This window comes from Protopterus annectens, chromosome 7.part1 (genome assembly GCF_019279795.1).
Source record: "Protopterus annectens isolate FY-2018-M chromosome 7.part1, PAN1.0, whole genome shotgun sequence".
Lineage (NCBI taxonomy): Eukaryota > Metazoa > Chordata > Ceratodontiformes > Protopteridae > Protopterus > Protopterus annectens.
The window spans coordinates 173,853,977-173,876,177 of NC_056740.1; positions in this window are offsets into that span (position 1 = coordinate 173,853,977).

Below are 22,201 nucleotides of genomic sequence, written 5' to 3' on the forward strand. Positions count from 1 at the left end.
AGCTGATCTGCGCAATGCTTAGCATTGCTTACATTAGACCTTCATTATAATGCCTTTTTGGCATTGTGTTATTATTCATTACACCTTATATGTATGCCTGGTATCCCTGATTGATGTGTATGTACACTCTGTGGGGTCCTTGTGTTTTATTGGGGACTTCAACACTCTATTACAATTACACCTCACTTCTGGGCTTACTGTTGTACTCCAGTTCACATATTTATGATATGTAGTAGGTTATGGAACATATAACTGTATACTGATGCCTTTCACAGGTTTGGTTTGGTTATACTATGGTGAGGACATGTTTACTACTACCTCACTCTTCTGTACTTCTGTGATGGCTTGGTGAATAACTACTGGCACTATGGTGTTTAGGGTCCTGGGTTCAAGACTTATATGGCTGTTTATTTTTTTGATGGGCAGAACAAGGGCCTTTGGATACAGAGTGATTAAGGCACTTTTGAGCAGTTGTAAGTGGGTTTGTGCGACAGTAAGCATTGATAACCTGCCATTACATCTGCTTACAGAGTTAGCTTTAGAATTGCTTAGCCAGTGTAGGCATTGCATACCGCTGCACAAACAGGCTTAAGGCTACTTACTAGTGCTTACATATGCTTACTACTGCTTATTTGTGCTTAGACCCGCTTACTAGTGCCTTATTCATTATGACACTGACACCTCACATGTGCATTTACTGCAGTACTCCAGTTCATAAATATTTGTTATTTAGTGGGTTATGCAACAAAAATATTCGTCATAACATGCTTCACCACGTAAAATAGAATGTGCTACAGTGGGACTCGAACCATGAATGCCTGCTCGTTAGGCGAATGATCTGCCCACTACACTATTGCTGTGCTGTTTTATTTGCATATATCTGCCTTGTTATCCTTTTCAGCCTTTTAAATCCCAAAGGGGATAACTATGCATTTCTTGGCGTTAAGCTTGAGCCCATGGCTCTGGCATCAGGCATCTGTTTCTGTAAGGCCCTTTTGTAGAATATCCACATCATTTGGTGGTTCAATAATGGCTCCCAGTTTGCAGTCATCTGCAAACTTTGTTAGCCAGAGTCCCTTAGTGTTGGCTTGTACTTCAGAGAAGTAGATGCCAAACAAGAGTGGTCCCAGGACTGAACCCTGAGGTACTCCACTTGTCATTTGTCTGGAGCTGGATTCGGAGTCTGCTACTTTTACAGTCTGGGTTCTGTCAGTAAGTCAGTTGGCAACCCATCGAGTGACGTAGGAATTTATGCCCAGCTTAGTAAGTTTATCTATGATTCCAGAGTGGGGGATGGTGTCGAAGGCCTTGGCGAGGTCCAGACAGGCTGTGTAGACTGCCTTACCCTCATCCATAGCTCTGGAGACTGATTCGAAGAAGTCAGTCAGATTCAGGAGACAAGATCGGCCCTTCACAAACCCAAACTGGGTGGGGCTCAGTGTTTGAAGGTTGCCAATGTCTTTGTTTATAAGTTCCATGATAATGCGTTCCATGCCCTTGCAGATCAGGCTTGTCAGACTGATGGGACGGTAGTTCCCAGGATCCAAGGCAGATCCCCCCTTGTGGAGTGGGATAACTGTAGCTGTACGCCACTCAGTGGGCACAAAGCCTGAGGTGAGGCTATGATTAAACAGGACACTTAGGTGGGGTGCCAGTTCATTTTGTAGTTCATGTAGTACACAGCCTGGGATGTCATCTGGTCCCATGGATGCTGTATTCTTAGCTTTGGAGACTGTTGTTTCTACCTGTGTGGCTGTAATTATCAGAATTTGGCAATCTTTTGGTATTGAGATGGGCCCTTTAGGGGGTGAGAGGGGGTAAAGTTGGCACTAAATCGATCTTCCAGGATATTGGCAATATCCTTGGGATCAGTATATTTAATGCCATTCTGTTGTAGCTCAGAGCAGATCTGAGTATTGCCATTTAGATTCTTGACATAACTATAGAATGCCTTGTGGTTGTCTTTGGAATCTTTGGCAATTTTATTTTCGTAACTAGCTTTTGAGGATTTTATGAGGGATCTCAGCTTCTTACTGAGGCTGTTGAGGGAGTTTTTTGCATCCTGGGATTTTCCTCTTTTCTGCAACAGTTTCTTCCTTCTGTTGTATAGTTTGTTTATAGCAGGGGACCACCAGATTGGCTTCCTTTTTTTTGGAGAAGGTCATCTTGGTTCTATTTGGGATGGCACGATTCATGCATGAGTGGATGTGCTCGTACAGTGCCTTAGTGTAGGATTCTGCAGTCGAACTTCCAGATCCCATCTGTGTGGGTGTTGTGAAGTTTGTCAGTTGGCTTTGGAGAAGTTTCAACCTTTTATTACTTAGCCACAGATGTTAAATGTAGTAGTCCATTGCAAACTGTGATTAAAATATACAAGTTGTCCTGCTTACATATGAGTGACCACTTATTTTACACCTACTTGAATATCACCCTCAACCTCTTATTCATTAGCTATAGCTGTAAATGCAGTAGTTCATCGCAAACTCCCAATGCATGTTTATGTCATTCAGTATTCTGAGCAGTGTTTGTAGCAGAACTGTTGGAAGTCATTCATATATGGCCTGCTTAGAGTATTAGCAATGTTCCTGTCTATAATTTTTATGTGCAAGCTATACTTCTGCAAGGATAATAATGGCATCTTTAGTTAATGTGTTGGAGTTTTATGTAAGGATGTTCTAAAAATGCATTGATATAGTTTGTAATCAGATTCGATAGTAATTATGTACGCATAAATGATTGTGGAACTTATAGAAAGTTGAAAATTATGGCTATCATTTCCTCTTTAGCTTGTGTTTACTTGTATTTAGCAAGTGTTTACTCTCCTGGAAAAATTTGCTCTTGGGGTATTTTGTTTTTGCGATTTTCATCTCATGAAAATGAAATTCGATGATATCGCTTTTCGAATATTAGAAGGGGATCCGTATATATATATATATATATATATATATATATATATATATACAGAGAGAGAGCGATATATATATATATATATATATATATATATATATATATATAGAGAGAGAGAGAGAGAGAGAGAGATATTGTATCAGCTTTAAAATTACTCAAAGGTACATGCTTACTTCTTTCACATTCTCAGAGAACATAAGCACATCTTGTCTCAAGATGTCTCCAGTAGCAATTAATTTGATACCTGACTGCTACATTTTTCCCCACTTTGCTGGGGAAATTAGCTCATTTTACAGCTGGACTGTGTGAATTCTCTTCACCATGCCAAATATAACACAAGATTTTCTGCCTCTGCTATTTGATTAGGTACGATGCCAGGGCACTTCTATGGGCTAGGCTTGTAAAGGCTCCAGGGCCATTAACCTAGTACACATCTATGAACCTATGAACTTTAATTGAGCTGATAGCATCATTGTATCAAAATATGCCTTGTATACCTTTGGCTTATTGACAGTCCAATCAGGCCTGAGCCAGAAGCTCAGGTTTATTCTCTGAACATGGCATAACATGCATGTAGATTTCCACAATTCATTGTTACAATTCAATATTTTAAAATTACACTGTGCCATTATGCTGCACTGTACATCAGTAACCAAGTTAAATAAAAACTACTTTGCTTTTAATCTATAAACTTTCAAACTAAATATCAGTTTTACCTTCTTTCTCATCTCGGATTACATGCACAGATTCATTGCTCTTCAGTGAATACACAAAGACAAATAGTTGCCTACTATGCTCCTGTTAACCTAGAATACCTTATTCCTTAATACAAATGTCAAAATCATATACATTTATATAATTATCAACTACTTTCATAGCTGCTTCCCGTATATTTTCTATGCTGCAAGTAGAACATGTTGTATATATACTATTTTACCATCTTCTGTCTTTATTAATGTAACACCGAATGCCTATCATGGAATATGTACGTGTAAGTACTGTACATTTCTCCTGGAACTAATTATGCTCTTGTAAATAATACTAAGGTTTTTCTCTCTGGGCCTCTGCTGAAAATGGGCATTGCCCTGTTGTACTTTCCAGGTGAACAAGAATAAATAAACAAATAAATAATACATTATAATAATAAGAAACAGTTTCAGTCTATTAATAATATAGACCATAAAAACTGTACTATTATAATTACACTTTGTCAGCAGTAATGTGCATCTTTCATATATTTTCATCAGATATCTAATTGCTGGTCATTTAACACTGATAAAGAATGACAGGGAAAACCATTCTGGGAGTGTTGTAAGTTATTATTATTAGTAAAATGTTTATACTGAGCTTCACTAAGTAGTTATGATTTAAAGATTTCCAAAGCTCTAAGAAGCAATCACATATTTCCCTGAATGTGTGTCAATAATACCACAGATTTTTTCTGATTTAGACTGCCCTTTTGCCTCATCTAAAATTACAAAATAAATTAGACCCCCACTAGATGTTATGAATGGCCAGAATCATAATAGAAAAAGGAGTTTCTATTCCACAAATAGACTGCATTTCTCACTGTAACATGTTCTTTTGTACAGAACAAGAAATGCGTTCATACTTTATTAACCTGAAGCTCCTAGCTGATTTATCTTTCTCTAACATTGGTGTATCATTATCTTACCTTTAGCAACGCTGGATGACTTAGAGTACATAATCTGCTTTTGACAGTACCATATATAAAATACAGTTTTTGGGTCATTGCCCAAAATTTGCAAGAAATACCATACCTGGAGAAGAAACATACATATTCAACTAGATCAGTGGCAGATGGTTCCTCGGTGCTTAGGACATCATTATTTTAAAGAGAGAAAGCATTATCTGTATTTCCTCCTGCTATCTGTGACTTTTTTCCTTTCATTTATTAGATGGTAATACATTCAGGCAGTTCAGGAAAAGGCTTTTGACACACAATACTTTCAGAGTTTTCTGCCATTTTATAGGTGTTTCATCCATTGCTGAACATTCTATGTAGACATTTTGCTTTAATTTACTGTATTTAAATGTTTGGTCATATATCCACTGCTTAGTTTTATTCGCAATTCACTATATTATTTATTGTTTTCAGGTAATATTTCACTATTTCTTTAGTTCATTTCTATCTGTACTTTAATTATATTTGCATCTTTGCAAGTTTTTCTACTTTTAATTGCATTGCATCTTTTTGTCGTCTTCCTGGGTCATGGCTGAAATTGCTTTTTCTGATTAACTCCATTGAACTATTTATCCACTATATTAAATGAATATATAATGTAGTAATGTAGAACAATCACATCAGCCAATCATAATGGTCCATTCAGCCTTCAAGAATTAGAAATTATATTTTACTATAATATACTTTCTGGATATCTGACAGCCCAGGTATGAGGCACATGTATGCACAATATGTACACTATATTAAATGAGTATATAATGTAGTAATGTAGAACAATCACATCAGCCAATCATAATGGTCCATTCAGCCTTCAAGAATTAGAAATTATATTTTACTATAATATACTTTCTGGATATCTGACAGCCCAGGTATGAGGTACACATATGCTTATATCAACTCGGAAGAAAGACTGCAGGTCAGTAATGGAAAAAAAAGGAAATACAAACAGGCTTATAAAAAGATGTGTACATTGAACTTCAGTCAAACATCACTCTCAAATTCTCCCATAGAACAAGAAGAAACTTGTGAAAAATGGAAGCCCAGAGGACTCCTGATAGATCTAATATATGTGACACTAGGGAACTGGTGCACAGTGCTGGTCTGTAATGTGCATGTCCTTTCATGTCCCAACCTCGGCCCATTGTGCTGCTGCACTTGACCTCTGCCTCTGCTAAAAGCTAGTACATCAGACAGTTGATCCTCTTTCCTTTCCAAACATTACTGCTCACTCCCTTCCTCCCTGCCAGATCTCCCAGCACTGAGATCACTGTTAGTTCCCCTATAAACTAAGTCATAATCAGGTCTGCATTCTTCTACACAATTGAGATGGCAGGAAAATGTTCTTACTTTAAACCCCTGTGTTATTCAAAGGTGTCCAAAACTCATGAAGAATCATGAACCACAACTGCAGAAAAGTGCCTTGCAATCAAGACTGCAACCAGTAACAATGTTAGTGAAAAAGAATCAAACAGATGTCAAGAACTCAAGAAACCAAAAATGGTACAGACTAAAATCAAACAAACATTTAATGTTTTAAGTTTATAAAAGGAAGTGATGTTTTATCCAGTTTTTTTATCTCTAATGAAGCATTGTTACAATTTATTGGGATAAAAAGTACTTAGAATTTTTCATTAAACAGTTGCTTGATCTTAGTTGTAGTGGTGTTTTTGCTTTCCTGAATTCCTGACATTTATTTATTTATTTATTTACATTTGTTTACTGGGAAATCAGTGGAGGCCCGGGGAGAAAAGCTCCACAGAAAGACATGGTAGATGGTAAACAATAACAATTAAGCTATGTATACAATAGAGGTGATCATGACATGGAGAAATACAGGAGCAAATTAGGTGCAGTTGAGTAGTAAGCTCTAATTACAGCATTGAGAAAGAAGTAAAACACAGTGCTACAAATTATCTGAACAGTAACTAAATAACAATAATAATAGTCTAAATGAAGACTAAGTGCAGTCTTGAAAAGACCGCAGGAAGGAAGGGTAGTTATGGCAGTGGGAAAGTTGTTGCAGACCTCCACCTCAGAAAATCCAAATCCACCAGAGCCACGAGAGCAAGAGATTTGAACCTCAATACAGAAATAAATAGGACATGCTGGAGGGACAGATTCATAACCCAGAGACTCCCTACACTCTGGAACAGAATCCCAGTCCATGTTAGGCAGAGCCCCTCACTAACTCTCTTCAAGAGAAATCTTGATGAGCGGATGGAAGATCGTAGGTTTACCCCGGGGGTCATCTCTGTGTCACTACTAGACAGAGGCACAGTAAACTAAACCCTAAATGGGCGTAGTATTCTCATCCTAAGGGATGGTGAAAGCCACACACACTCTGGCTAGGCTTATAAATGCCCTAGGGCAGATAGCCTAGTACAAACCTATGAACCTATGAACCTATTAACAAGCAGTGAGTAATCTTCAGTTCAGTTTTATAGTGATAGAGCGGATACTCTATCTAAATCTGGGAAAGGAGGGTTTATTAGACGGGGTTTGGACAAGGACAAAACCAGTGAGAACTAGGTGAGATTTAAGTGCAGTCTTGAAAAGACCGCAGGAAGGAAGGGTAGTTATGGTAGTGGGAAAGTTGTTGCAGAGCTTGGATATAGCACAGGAAAATAGTGCTTCACCTGCTGACTTTTTGGCTTTGGTGACCAGGAGTAGATTTTTGTTGCAGGAGCGTAGTGGTCTGGAAGAGTGGTAGGGCTGGAGAATTGTACGGAGCAATGGGATTCGAAGAGGGTGGTTCACTAGTTTATAAGCAAAGGTGAGTTGATTTTGGTGTAGGAGTTGTGGGAGTTAAGGTCTCTAAGGGGGACACAGTGGCGACTGCGGTAAGAGGCACCAGTGGCAAATTTTGTGATTTTATTGTAGCAGGCTTTGAGTTTGTGTAGGTCTGACTGTCTAAGATTTATAAATATAGGTGATGCATAGAGTAGGGTGGAGATTAGTTGGGAATTGATGACTGAGATTCTTGCTGGTTTGGTGAGGTATTGGCGGCTTCTATATAAGGCACCAGTTTTTTGTGAACTTTTTTATTGTTGTGATATATGGGTGTCATCTGTTTGATTCTTTATCACTGGTGTTTATGCTGACATTGTGAGTGGCTTGCAGTCCTGGTTGCGAGGCACATTTCTGGAGTAGTTACTTAAAGGTATAGTAGACAGAAATTAGTTTCAAATGGTCGGGACCTTGGTTTCATTCATAATGATAAACCTGTATTAAACCTCCTGCATTCTAAAAACCCAGCAGTGGTCATCCATGCTTTTACTTTGCCTCATATTTATAACTTTAGGTCCTTACATCTGGAGTGTCCTGAAATAGAGCTTGATTATTTCCACCTGCTCTTGAAATGTGAAATCTGTCTACTTAGTCATATGCTTCAGTCCTGTTATATTGCATTGGTTTTGTTGCCCGCACACTTTTGTATGATCTTTGGGTTCTCTTTGTGTGATCTTTTAGTTTGTCCTATTGGTCTAGCTTGCCCTACAAAGTTTAGTTCCTCTTAACTTAAACAGCTGCTGGTACCTTGTTTTCTGGCCTGCCCCTTTCACCCTCTTTATTCAGTAATTCTGAGGTTGTTATAAGCATATATGCTTAGCTATGAATATCCTAACTAAGACAAAACTTGAATAAAAAAAATGAATGAATGAGTAAATAAATAAGAATGGCATGAAATTACCTTTTGGCAAGTTTTCCCATTTACTTTTGATATGCCAGTGTGTTCATTGCTAGTAGTATGGAAATACACACTACATTAGTGTAAAACAGAGTTGTATTAAAGCTAAGATAAGAAACCTTACAAGTGCTGACACAGCATACTAAATACTGTATATAGAACTCGACTTATATAATACTAAAAACTTTAATGATCCAATAAAATGCATGTTAGGATGGAGTATCTTTTGAGTTTTTAAGGTCCAGGACTACAGCCTTGGGACTGCAAATGCAAATGGGGGACATATATTAACTCCAAGATTGGGGTGCATCGTTTTTGTTCCCCTACTCTGATGTAATTTGATCTCAGAGCTGGTATATACAGGTAGCAGGGGGTGTGAGTTACCATTTCTCCCATATAACAGGGTGTATTTCAAGAGCTCCCCATGCAAAAACACAGGAAAAGTATAACAGAAGGTGCCTGAATTTGCTTTTTTTTTCTGTTTGAATCACATACCATTTTTGAAGTATCAGAAGCCTTGCACTTCTGACAGGGAGCCATGGGGAAAGGTTCAGTTAGGTTGCATTCTATAAAGGTTTCATTTTCTTCCTGCAGAGGTATTATATCCATGGCACTAAAATGTAATTATTGGTCTTTATTTTCCAGAACTAGTTTGCTGCTTAAACAGTATCTGACTTAAGATGCAGTGCCATGGTTTTGACATACCTCCCACCCCCACCTGAAGAATGCAATGATTCCAGGGGGTGAACATGATTTTTTTTTTTTTTTTTTTTTTTTTTTAAGCTCTTTTTCTCTCCTCTGTCTGCTGGCCATAGTGCTTCTCCATATCAGAGTCAGGACCATTTGTTCTCTAGTAGTACGGGATCCCCAGATCTATTAGGTAAAGAGCTGTCAGGAGGAGTTGTCATTCAAGCAGACATTGAGAAGATTGTGCTCCCTGTGGCATCATGGCAATGAGAACATTTGTATAAATCCCTAATCTGATTCAGGGGAGTGGGGGTGCAGGCTATCTCTATTACAGCAGGATCCAAGAACAAAGATGCACACCGCAAAGGTCAATCCACACATCAAAATAATCCAAATGAAGTAGAATAATGGCCGCTAAGACTGAGGCTATAACATTTTACTAAACACTGGTGGTCGTTATTCGACTTCATCTGGAGTACAGCAGGGTTCCACAAGGACTTAGACTTCAATTTATACTGGTCTCTCTCTCTCTCTCTCTCTCTCTCTGCAATGGTTTGTATAGGAGATAAATGCATCTACCAACTTTCTATATTTTAAAGAAAAGCACAGATCCTTGTAGTGAGGTACAATAGTTTTTCAGCTTTATGGAAGAAAGAAGTCTCACTCCCATAAGGAAAGATAGTAGACCACAGGGAAAACTGGCACGTGTGAGCAACAAAGCTGCTGTCTGAGAATTCTATCTATTTTTTAGTAAAAAAAGTTTTGATTACTAAAGAAGTTATAAGTGCTCAATTACTCTGAAGTCTCAACTGAGCATGTCTACAGTGCATGGTTATTTTTTCTTAATTTTTTAGGATTCTTAGATAGCAGCTTTGTTGCTCATAAGTACCAGTTTTCCCTGCTGACTATAACTTTTTACTCATTCAGTGTCTGCTCAGGTATTTCAATGGAAGCATATTTTATATAATGCCATAATTAAGATCAGTTATGACTTTTTGTGTAGTGTGTATGTGCATATAACTGTATGTGTATGTTCAAAGTAGTCAAGTCTGCTTTCTGTTTTGTCATAAACAGAAAACTCTTAATTGTTCGTTCGTTTGTCAGTGCAAATCACAAACTTTCCTCTATCTGATATTAGAGTAATAGCAGGAAATGAAGTATTCAAAAGATCTATTTGCAGTTTAGTTTGAGATGGTCTCTTCTTGCTCTATGGATGCTCCCAGACCTAAGTGTAGTCACAATGATCAGTGCTCTTAAGAAAGCAATATTAAAAATTATTTACATATGCTACACATTATATTTTGCTTGGCTGTCAGCTTTTACAGTGCTAAAATATGTCAACATACAGTAAGCAATATGATAAATCAAGGATACTATATAACAGAATAACATTTTCTTTACATATAACACACCTTAGAATTAGGAAAAGCCCATTACAAAGTGGATGGTATTCTATAACCTCCCCCCCCAGATTCTCAAAAGCTTGCACAGCGTGCATGATTAGTGTTAGATGAAATGTTGCCAATATGGCGGCCAAGCGATCCACATACGTGCATGTCTGATGTGCGCGAGCGCTGTAGCACTAGTGCTGCATGTCCCCAGCCCCCATATGCAGATCCCCCCATTTATAGGTGAAAACCATGCAAATGAGGTAAATTTGCCATCCAGGAAGCAGGAAGCAGGGTGTGCAGGACTAGCGTAATATGCAGAAATGTACTCAGTTAGTATGTCACTGCTCGACAGAGGCACAGCAAAATAATGGGTATAGTTCCCCATACTAAAGGGGTGGCGTAAGTCACAAAACTATGGGCTAGGCTTGTAAATGCCCTCGGGCAGATAGCCTAGTATGAACCTATGAACCTATGAACTGAGTACGGCACTGCAAACTGCAAAACAGAGCTATGACAGCTCCAAATAAAGGTGGCATAGCATTGAGGAAGCATGCCAATGGCCAAGTATAAGGCCATTGGCATTTGCAAACAATGCCAAATGTACAAAATATAACCGTTGTGATATGTCCGCCGATCACGTCCGATGAAGCAAAGGGCAGCAGCGCGCAAACGGGACCGGTGGGGAAATAAGAAAATAAACCTAAAAAACAATACTGTAACTAAAATCAGTATTCAGCCATGCAAGTCAATGGCAGGCAAAAGACAATCTGGCCAGTGAGTAGTGGTTGCTAAGGGGGGAGGCACAGTGTGACACATGTAACTATGCATTAGCAGGCAATTCTATGCAAATGAGGGGAAGGTTAGTGAATCCTATTTTTCCCAAGGGTGTGAGGCAGGTCCCAAGAGTGTAAGAGTATAAATACCTGTGTGCAAGACTAGGATATAGGTGACATCATAGGGGGGGGAGTGTCAGGCAAACTGTAAGTGGATTGTAGCCCTGTGGCTCGGAATTGCCCCTAGCTTAGCACAGCTAAGCTAGTGGTGTGTCTAAACCTGCCTAGCACCCTTTACAAAGTGTAAGCGGGTGTGTGCGCCACGCACCAGGTTGTACAGGAAGAAAAAAGAAGTTAAACCAGGAAATAGTAGCTCTGTGCACATTTGAACAGGGAGGCAATGGGAAGAGAAAACAGCAGTAGGAAGGTAATCAAGGAAAACTAGCTGAGCTGACAGGTGAAATGTATCAGAATGAGCTAATTACACAGGCAGCAGAACATCCCAGCCCAGAACACTACTATAAACTAAGCAAACACCACCCCCCTGGTTTTTCCACACTCTACACCACCGGTGTATACAAGCATGGAAATTTTAACAAACAAACCTACAAAATGAGAAGGGCTGCAGCAGGCAACATAGAACAGCATGTGCAAGAGGCTGAGGGTGGTGACAATGTGAATGCTGCCAGACAACCCACAGTAAGGAGACAGAGAAGAGTGTACAGACCCAGGGTATCCTACCAGGGGCTACATGAGCTGGAGATAGTGGAGCACTATAGGGTGGACAGAAACCTCCTACAGCAAATTGTTGTGCTGTGTCGGCCACACCTGACACACCAAACTGGCTGAGGGGAACCCATCCCAGTGGATACCAAGGTATGTGTAGGCCTAGGTATACTAGCCACAGGTACCTCCCAAAGCACAACTGGGGATATCATGGGCATCTCACAGGCATCAGCATCCAGAATATTCCACCAGTTCCTGGATGCCATGTCAGCACATGCCAGTGAGCACGTATATTTCCTCAACACACGTGAGGTGTTGACCAGCAATATGTGTCTCTTCCACCAAATAGCAGAATACCCTGGGGTAGTGGGTGCTATAGACTGCATGCACTTATGCATCAAAGCACCACCCGGTGAGCAGGGTAGGGCCTACATCAACCTCAGGGGCATCCCCTTCATCATCTGCCAGGTCGTATGTGATGCCCAGGGCATTATAATGAATGTGTGTGCTGGCTGCCCTGGAAGCTATGATGATTCACACATATGGCATCTGATGCAGCTGTACCACAGATTTGCAGATGTGGACATCCCCTATGGTCACCTAGTGGGGGATGCTGGGTACCCACTGGAGCCGAGGCTGATGACACCCATCACAAATGCACACACACCTGAACAACAACACCATAATAAGCACACGCACAGGCCAGACATATAATAGAGCATGTGTTTGGGATGCTCAGGTCATGGTTCTGGTGTCTGGACACATCTGGTGGAGCCTTACAGTATTCATCAGCTACATGTACCCAAATTGTTATGGTATGTGCTATGCTACACAATATGATCCTGCGGAAACAGCTGCAGCAGGAACAGCATGGGGCAGGGCCACACAGCCCTCCACTAATGCCAAGGCCTGTACAGGCACAGAGTGACTCGGAGGAGGAACAACCTGAGCCTGCCCCAGTAGGCAGAAGGAGGCATGCCCAGTATGCCCTGGCCTTGGCAAAGAAGTAATGCATAGCATATGCACTGACACAGTAGGGACCCAGGGAATGACACCTCTCTCTCACTCGCACAGACAGTAAAAGGGATGCCAAACATGACACTACCTGTGCCCAATCATGTGCAGGGAGTGTACTATGTGCATCCGACATAGGCAGCCCTCCAGCACCATCCTCAAGTCCGGCACACCCACAAGGTAAGTCAATCAACCTACCAATTGCCAAATGGTGTAGAATGTGTTGTTACCTGTAGCTATGGTATGGATGTGACAATGCAAGGGAATTGGGTGGCCAAATGTTAAGACAGCAGACAGTAGACACCCATAGTGGCACCATGACATCTGTAACACATACTGGATTCACCATAGTAGCCAGTACTACACAGGGTGACAAAACCCACTGCAGGAAATGGGCTGAGCAACATGTGTGTCCATAAGAGCCACACATGCCAGTCAGGAAGATTCACATACCCAACAACAGTCTCAGCCAGCAGGAGAGGTCAAGACAAACACAAACAGATGCTGTACTATGGCCTCTGAATGTGCCCTATGGGTAAACCCTCCCACAGGCCTACACAGACAGACCACAGCAGGCCAGGCAGTCAGATGTAAGTTTTGAAGGCTAGGAAGTCAGAAACTAATATGTAGGTAAAGAAAGTTAGGATCTGTAGTACACTGGTATGCTTCTAGCCAACAGGATAGGTAAGACTAAAGACTGAAATGGAGTACCTGACATACCAGTACAGTCCTAGTAAATGTGTACAAGTGTCAGGTGTGCCCCCCATCCAATGTACACTTATAGTAACAGCCAGGTGTGCCCCCACCCACTCCTGTGTAGAACAGTAGAAACAGGCAGGTGTCCCCCCCCCCGCTATTTAGAAATGTAGCAACAGTCAATGCCAAATGACCGATGAATACCCTGCAGACACAGCATGCTACCTGTCGGTGTACAACACAAAGGTCAGCACCGCAGTACGAACTACCTGGACTTGATCCACACATGAAACACAGATGGCCATATCATTCAACAACATACTGAAAGGTCATACTGGGCATTCAAAGATAAAACTCTCTGAGGTGCAACATGACAATAAGAAGTTGACCGTTGACCATTTATTGAAAAGTAAAACCAAAAAATGTTCTCAGTATCCAGTAAGTGCTTTCACATTACATACAAATGCTTCATTAGACTGTTCAATCACTAACAAATCCCTTATGATTGAATACCACATTCAATTCGTTGTTCAGCCAATCAGCTGTGTGCACATTAATATTATTGCATATAAAATGTATCCAATTAAATACTTAAAAATCTAATAAAACTCAAAAGAAAGTGGCTTTCAATATAAACTATTTTATAAATACATATAAAGTTAATAAATAGTTATGTATTTATTTAAAACCTTATAAAACAATTAAAACATCAGTGAGATAGAATTAGCTGAAGATAACTACAAATAACTGGTGTCTGTGAGACCTGGAGCTGGTGTCTAAATAGAATATAAAACATCAAAAATAAATGTGTGAACATGTGAAATCAGTAACCAACAGAGTAGATACAAATGGAAACAAATATGAGTTACATTAGAACCTGTCAAAATAACAAATAGAATCACATTCATATGACGTAGAGTTTTGAAACAACTAATAAGCATAAATAAAAGTTCTATAAAATTACATCAGTATGAACATGATGCACAATAAAAAGAAAAAGAAGAACTTAAGAAGTAAAAAAGTCATGTAAGATATAAAAGGATGGCATAGTGCATGAAAAAGTGTTACAAAATATAATACATATCAATGTTTAAAACCCCTTGCACTAAGAAAGGGTTTCAAGGACACCCTATCATTTAGTCCAGAGGCTCTATCAGCCTGTAGTTTCATAATCCATCTAATTTCTCGTTATTCTGTGTAGTTCTTATAGTCACCTAACCTAGTATATTTGTATATTAATTATATGGCCATAAACTTAAAAGTATGTGTCAACCCTTCAGTTATCACATGTTTGGCCAAAGCGTCACTGTCATCTTCTCTATTGATGGCATATATCTGTTCTCTAACACGTTCCCTAAGGGTCCTGTTGGTCATGTCTACATAAAAAGATGTGCATGTCATGCAAATGGCTAAATAAACCAAATTATGTGTCCTACAGTCTGCATAAATCTCAAAATCATTTGAAAGATGTTAATTTTTTTTGTCCCTTTCATATATTTCGAGTTTCTCTAAATTCGAGATTCTGGTTTCGAGTTTATGACTTTCAAGTTTAGAGAAATTCGATCATATGAAAGGGAACCAAAAAAAACATACATATAACTTGTTCATGCTATATCATATTACTCTATAATAAAAATGCAGTTGATATCTCTAGTTTACTTGGAATAAAAATGCTTAGAATATGCACAAATAAATAAATTGTTACATAAAAATATACATAAATAAAATTCATGAAATAAAACATAACTAATAATAATGTTCACTTTTTTCATAAATAACATTTACGAATGCATTTTAATAATAAAAATTGCTATCTGAATCCAGAATCACCAGGGAGTGTACATGGAGATTAAATTTTGGCTGCTTTTTCTTTCAAGGCTGGTGCAATAGAACTGCAATTATTAAGCCCTGGATATATGTTAGCAGCCAAATGTAATTGCCACATCGTTTCTTTTTTATTCAAAATATTTTTCCAGCCCCCCCCCCACATCATTTGATATCTCATCAGTGATGCCAAAACTATACCCTGTATAATTTTCACACACCTTACTGCGCCTATAAAGTGCATTAGTTTCCTTCATGGTTCTAATGTCATAAAGATGTTCGTAAAATCCTTAACTTAAATGCCTTCTATTATTTTGCCAGCATAAAAGCTGTCACAGGTATTGCACTTAGCCAGGTAGACTATCCTTTTGGTAGCACAATTCCCTTTCCTAAAGAAAACTTCTGTTTTCACATAATTAGTTAATACAACTGAAGGTTCCTGTGCTATGAACTTACATTGACTGCACCTTCCACATTACATGGTACCCTTATTCCCATTATTCTGTATAGTTACTGGATTACCTTCAAAAATATTTTTAATATTTTTTTATAAGAATCATAATTGGCTCTAAAAATATTCCAGTTCTTACATAGGATATTTTGAATACCTCTATAGTGAGGGCTGTATTGAATCACACAAGCTTGTGTGAATCTACAAGGATTGCCCATTACGTGATTAAAACGTGTGGAGTATGCAGTTTCGTCAACCTTTTTCCCTAATAAAGGTTTGTATTTTCCCCCCACCCATTATATATATATCCTGCAGGATATCTTGAACCAATAGTGTCAGATAACCTCGCTCCAAAAACATCCAGTTCACTCTTTAAATCTTCCTTATGTGATGTCATCCTAGCTATTCTGATAACCTGTCCTTTAATAATACCCTTTTTCTGAAAAAAAGGATGATGGCTATTAAAATGAATATAAGAATTACAAAAAGTATGTTTACGAAATACTTTGGACCTGAAACCATCGGAGTCCTTGATAATCAGGGTATCCAAATAGCTGATCTCCAGGGGATCACAATGATGTCTAAACTTAAAAAATGAGTACTATTGTTCAGGTGTTCCATAAAATGTGGAATTGTATCAGGGTCACCCTTCATAAAATAAAAATGTCGTGCCTTGTTATGTGCCAGTTACAACCCATGTGATCACATAATGTCTTTACCACCTACTGAGTTTGTACAGAGTGTAGATAGAGGCTGCTGAACTACACACCTGCAGTACATACTGTTGATTGTTTGGTATCCTCTGGCCCAGTCTGTTTTCACTAATGTACAATTTAAAGGGCGTGGCCTGGACAGCAACAGTTGTGAACCTTTCCAGGCTACTGTATTAGTGTAACTGTTTCACAGTTGCAGTTCTCCATTTATATGGTTGTCAGTGTCTGCACAGCTATATGGCATGGCATGTAGAACTGTAATAGTACACAATTAAAAGTTTCCCATTTCTGCAAACCTGTGTGTGGCATCTTTCCTATGACCTTTCTATGGGTATATGTTGCAGGCCATGACTGACATTTGTATGGGTGGCCCATACAGTGTCCAGTTGTTCAGGTATTTACTGTAGGCATAGTGGCTGTTCCATATTGTGTGCACCTTCTACATATGTATCATACTGTATATATATATATATATATATATATATATATATATATATATATCTGTATCTGCATATCTGGCAGGGTGCACGTGTTTGGCTGTGGGGGAGTGCCTATTTGTACGAGACGTATAGTGTGTGGGGCCTCTCAACCCCATTTACGGTGCATGTGGGCATATGTGTATTTTGTTAATCTGCCATTGCTATCTACAGATGTATGGCCATATATACCTATATATATATATATATATATATATATATAGATAGATAGATATGGATATATATATCTGCTAACATATATGTAACCATGTCCATAGATACCTACATAGATATATATCTCCGTACACATATGTAAAGTGCTGTGTATATGTAGACATATAGGTGAAGACACATACATGTGTTGATTTAGGCATATGCATGTATACATGTGCATATATACTGATATATATACATATATATATATATATATATATATATATATATATATATACATATATATATATATATATATATATATATATATATATATATATATATATATATATATATATATATATATGCATATCGTTTTAGGAATATATATATATATATATATATATATATATATATATATATATATATATATATATATATATATAAATATATGGGTTGTATCTGTTTAGTTGTTAATATCATTACACACACAGTCATCTAGGTGTTGGTATACATTCTCTGTACTGTTGCATGACAGGACTGGATGATATGTTTTTGGAAACATTGGATGTCTTTGTATCTGTCATGGCTTAGTGGTAAATCATGTTGTTTATGGAGGGCAGGGTCCTGGGTTCAAGTCTTGCAGAGGCAATTTATTTTGTTGCTGGGCAGAACATGGGCCATTGGATACAGAGTGATTAAGGCACTTTAAAGCAGTTGTACACTGGTTTGTGTGTAGCTAAGCACTGCTAACCTCTGGTTACACTTTCTCATACTCTGTTAACTTTTAAATTGGTTAACCTGTATAGGCATAGCTTACCCCCATGCATGCAAGCTTAAACCTAGTTACTGCTGCTTACAAGTGCCTACTCCTGCTTACCCCCATGCTAATTTCTTTAAAAGAAAAGAAAAAAGGGTTTATAGGAAAGTAGTAAAAAAGGGGCACAAAGAGGGTAAGACAGTAGGGGAAATAGCTATGCATGTGCAGGAAGGGTGTAGGAAAGGTCCATAGCTGCCCATTTCTTCTACAACAACAGCTCTGCAAATACACTGTATTTGGAGGATGATCTGAAGTTTCGAACCCCTGGGAGAGGGGTGAGGATAACATAAATTCATTGTAACGCCAATTAGTCCAGATTACATGTGTCCAGTGGACACGAGTGCAAAATGGACAGCTATGTATGGGGTGTGATTTTTTTTTTGTGGGAACAGATTGCCCTTTTATTTTTCAGGTGAGAGTGGGATGTTGGGGACGGGTAGTAGGTATAATTGGGGAGGTAAGTTGGGTAGGTTAACAGACAAGGCAAACAAAATGCATACAGGGGCAGTATATGACACATGTGGGGGGTAAACACCTTGGATGGGGAGGGGTGTTTGGAAGTTGCAAGCCCATGAGCTCCCAAATGATAACATTGGGACTGTGGTCCCCACCCATGGACAGTCACCGCTGCACCTTCACGACCCCAAAGGTGGCTGTGCTGGGGGCTGTGTAGGAGGGGCAGGCTCACCCTCTAATTGCGCCACTCAGCCTTCAAGTTGGCATAGCCAGTCTCGAAGCTCCAGATCGAGCTCCCTACGCACCACGGTCCGGACATGTTGACTGGTGACAGGCTCCCCTCCATGCCCCATCCCCTGCAGTGGTCCCACCTGAAGGTGCCACAGGGCCTATGGAGGAGGAGGTCCCAGGCTGGGCCCCAGATGTGCTGGTGCCCAGTGCCATGGTGAGCTGAGGTGGGACAGGTGGGTCCACTGGGACCGGCTTTCCCATATGATCCATGTTGTAGCAGGTATATGACAGATATGGTTTAGTAACAGTCAACAGCATTCAGGATTAGTTATAACAGCATGCATAGGTATTCCCATTAATCCAAAACACCAGAAGTAACACAGTTGCAGAGTAAGCAGAACACATGCATATATGGAACAACCGTGGCCATTACAAGAGCATGCAGGTTTCATTGATGGCAACAGGCCACCAATATGGGTGTATTTTAACATGGCACATGCATAGAAAGAAATGTGAATATTTATAAACCATTAGGACATATGTCCCAACAAATGTTTGGAGTGTACACATACCAGCTGAGGAGTGTCATTGGGTTATTTCGCACATATGGTAGGGGTGAGAGAGAGAGAGTTCAGTTAACAACTAATATATCCTTGTAGTTTTCACAACATTCTTAGTCACTGCAGTGTTCTTTCCCTTACATGTATTATTACACTACCCAATGGCCTTATATTGTACACTGGTATGTTTATAGATTATTATATACGTGACCTGTGTCTTACATACAGGCATGACAAGATGCAGGTATTAATGCAACCTATGTTGGGTTTTGCTGTCATACACTTTGGGTGTGGTGCTAGAATGACAGGTATGTTTTCATATACATTCTATGACTATGTACACGTTTGACTATCAGTTATATGTCATTAACAGCTGCCTACATTTCTGGGATCATCACACTGCTTTTTCAGAGGAACAGGGTACCAGGCTGGTGATATGGGGCATTTATCTGGACATGCTGGACAAACTGGAACAGTTGTGGGGTATGAATATGAATACAACTGTCTATCTGAACATTCTAGTATATTCTGTACAGTTGTTGGGTGTAATTATGCATACAGCTTTCTATCTGAACATTGTAACAAAATCTGTACAGTTGTGAGCTATGATTATGCATACAACTTACTAGCACTCCCGAGATTCAAAGCCCTGCTGTGTGTGACAACAAAATTATAGTTAACATCACAGTACACTGTGCTATCAGGGAATTGATGTGAAGCTTTCTACTGTTTTCTATCTAAGTCTCCCTTACTTGTACAATATGTCTGACCTCTTGGCACTTCCAACATTGTTATACAGAACGTCATACACATTTTATCTCCAAACCACAGCATGGGTAACACTGCTTAATACAGCAGTGCTATTTATAGTATGCAACAGTTCAACTACATATGAAGGAAGAGTAAACAGAAGCACTCCAGAGGTTAAACCTTTATTCACAGAATATTACACATTTATTCCTACTGGTACAACACTTTCTAAGGCCCTTATATTTATTTGTTATGACATTACATGCAGAGAAATACTAACCTGCCTCGGGACGCAGCCTTTGCAAACTAGCATCATGGGCTTGCTGGTTCACAGCCCGCTCATCTGCAGCTGTTGGAGGAATACAGTGATATTTAGCCATACCTATCCATAGTATACACAAGCTAAGCAATTCTTAACTACTTAGTAGATTGAGTACTTACTCAGTACCTGGGCATTAGCCATCTGCCGAGACTCCTGGATCCACTGTTGCAGTACATCCACCCTCTGCCGCTTCAGGTCAGCATGGTGGTGCCTGATCTTCTCACCAGTCTGGGGGATACCTGTGGCATTGGTGAGGTCACGGGCGAGACTGTCCCAGGCCTCCATTTTATACTGCGAGCCCTGGTACTGGCTCTGCAGTAGTCTCTCCTCATGGTGTTTTACCAGGAACCATACCATGATTTTTGACTCCTGGATGCTCCAGTGCTGTGCTCTTAAACAAGTGCCTTCACCCACACCAGCCATTCTGCCTGCAGTAGGAAACTACAACCAGTTATGGAGCGTATTCCCGCCTGTGTGGTTTAAATACGGCCAATTACCCGCACTTTTCCATGATTGGCAGGGTTTGAAGAAGCTAAGCTATGGACACACCTGCTTACCTAAGGTTGGCAGTGCTTAAAGGGGTATACCGGTAGGCAGATTGGATTGACTCCCCTACACATTGCTTACTCTTACTAAGTTGAGCTATGCTGCGGTTAGCATTGCTTAATAGTTAATTTGCACTGTATGTGCCTTTTGGCAGTGATGTATTCTTCATTACAGGTTATATATGTGTCTGGTATCTGTGATTCATGTGTATATACACTGTACAGGGACCTGGTGACTTCTACACTTTATTACAATAACACCTCACATCTATGCTTACTGCAGTACTCCAATTGACATATTTATGTTATGTAGCAAGTTATACCACGTCACACTGTACATAGATTCAGTTTGCATGTTTGGTTTGATTTTCCTGTGGTGAGGATTAGTTTGCTGATACCTCATTCATCTGTGTTGCTATGGTGGCTTAGTGGATGATTACTGTGAGTGCAATATACAGGGTCCTGAGTTTGAGCCTTGCAGAGGCAGTTTATTTTGTTCCTGGGCAGCACACGTGAGTTTGCATGGGTTTGTATGACGGTAAGCACTGCTAACCTCTGGTTACAGTTTCTTAAACCAGTTGGCTTCTACTTTGCTTAATCTGTGTAGGCAATACTTACCGCCGCCCACACAGGCGTACTCCCACCTGCTGTCGCATACCCCCATTCTACTTCATGTACATGTCCCTTTTATACATGCTTATGTCAGGTGTATATGTCAGGTATGACTGTTCACGCAGGTCAGTGTAAGGTTAAGTGGAATTGCAGTTTAGCATTTCTGGTTAGGCTACACTCAGGTATTCGGGTTAGGTTTAGTTATGCCATACCTGTGTTGTAGAGTAGATGTGAATAGTGGAGGTGTAGGTGGGTAGGTGGAGGGGGGAAATTTTAACTGTATAGTAGGCCATTCAACTGATTGGTGAGGGAGCAGTAATGTAGGTTTGCAGGGTGTTGGGATATGTATGCAAGGCAGGACAGGAGGTGCCAGTGTCAGTAGTTGGTGTAGGGGTCTGGAATGTCGGGGGGTGGTGGACCTTACCAGGTGGTGATCCAAGTGTGCTTGGGTTTTCTCTTCATGTGTTTTTACATGTGTAGTCTGGGACAGCTGCAGTAATACACCTGGGTTGAGGGTTCCAGATTCTGCCAATATAGTTGTGTGGAGGGTGTTATCTATTTGTGACTGTGGACATTACTACGAATGCAACAGGGGTTGATAGGTAAGTGGTGTTATTGAGCCACACAGAGGGGCTTATAGTAGGGGACATGTCCAGGGATGTGCAGGACAGCTGACAGGAAGGTCCACAGCTGATCATTTCTTC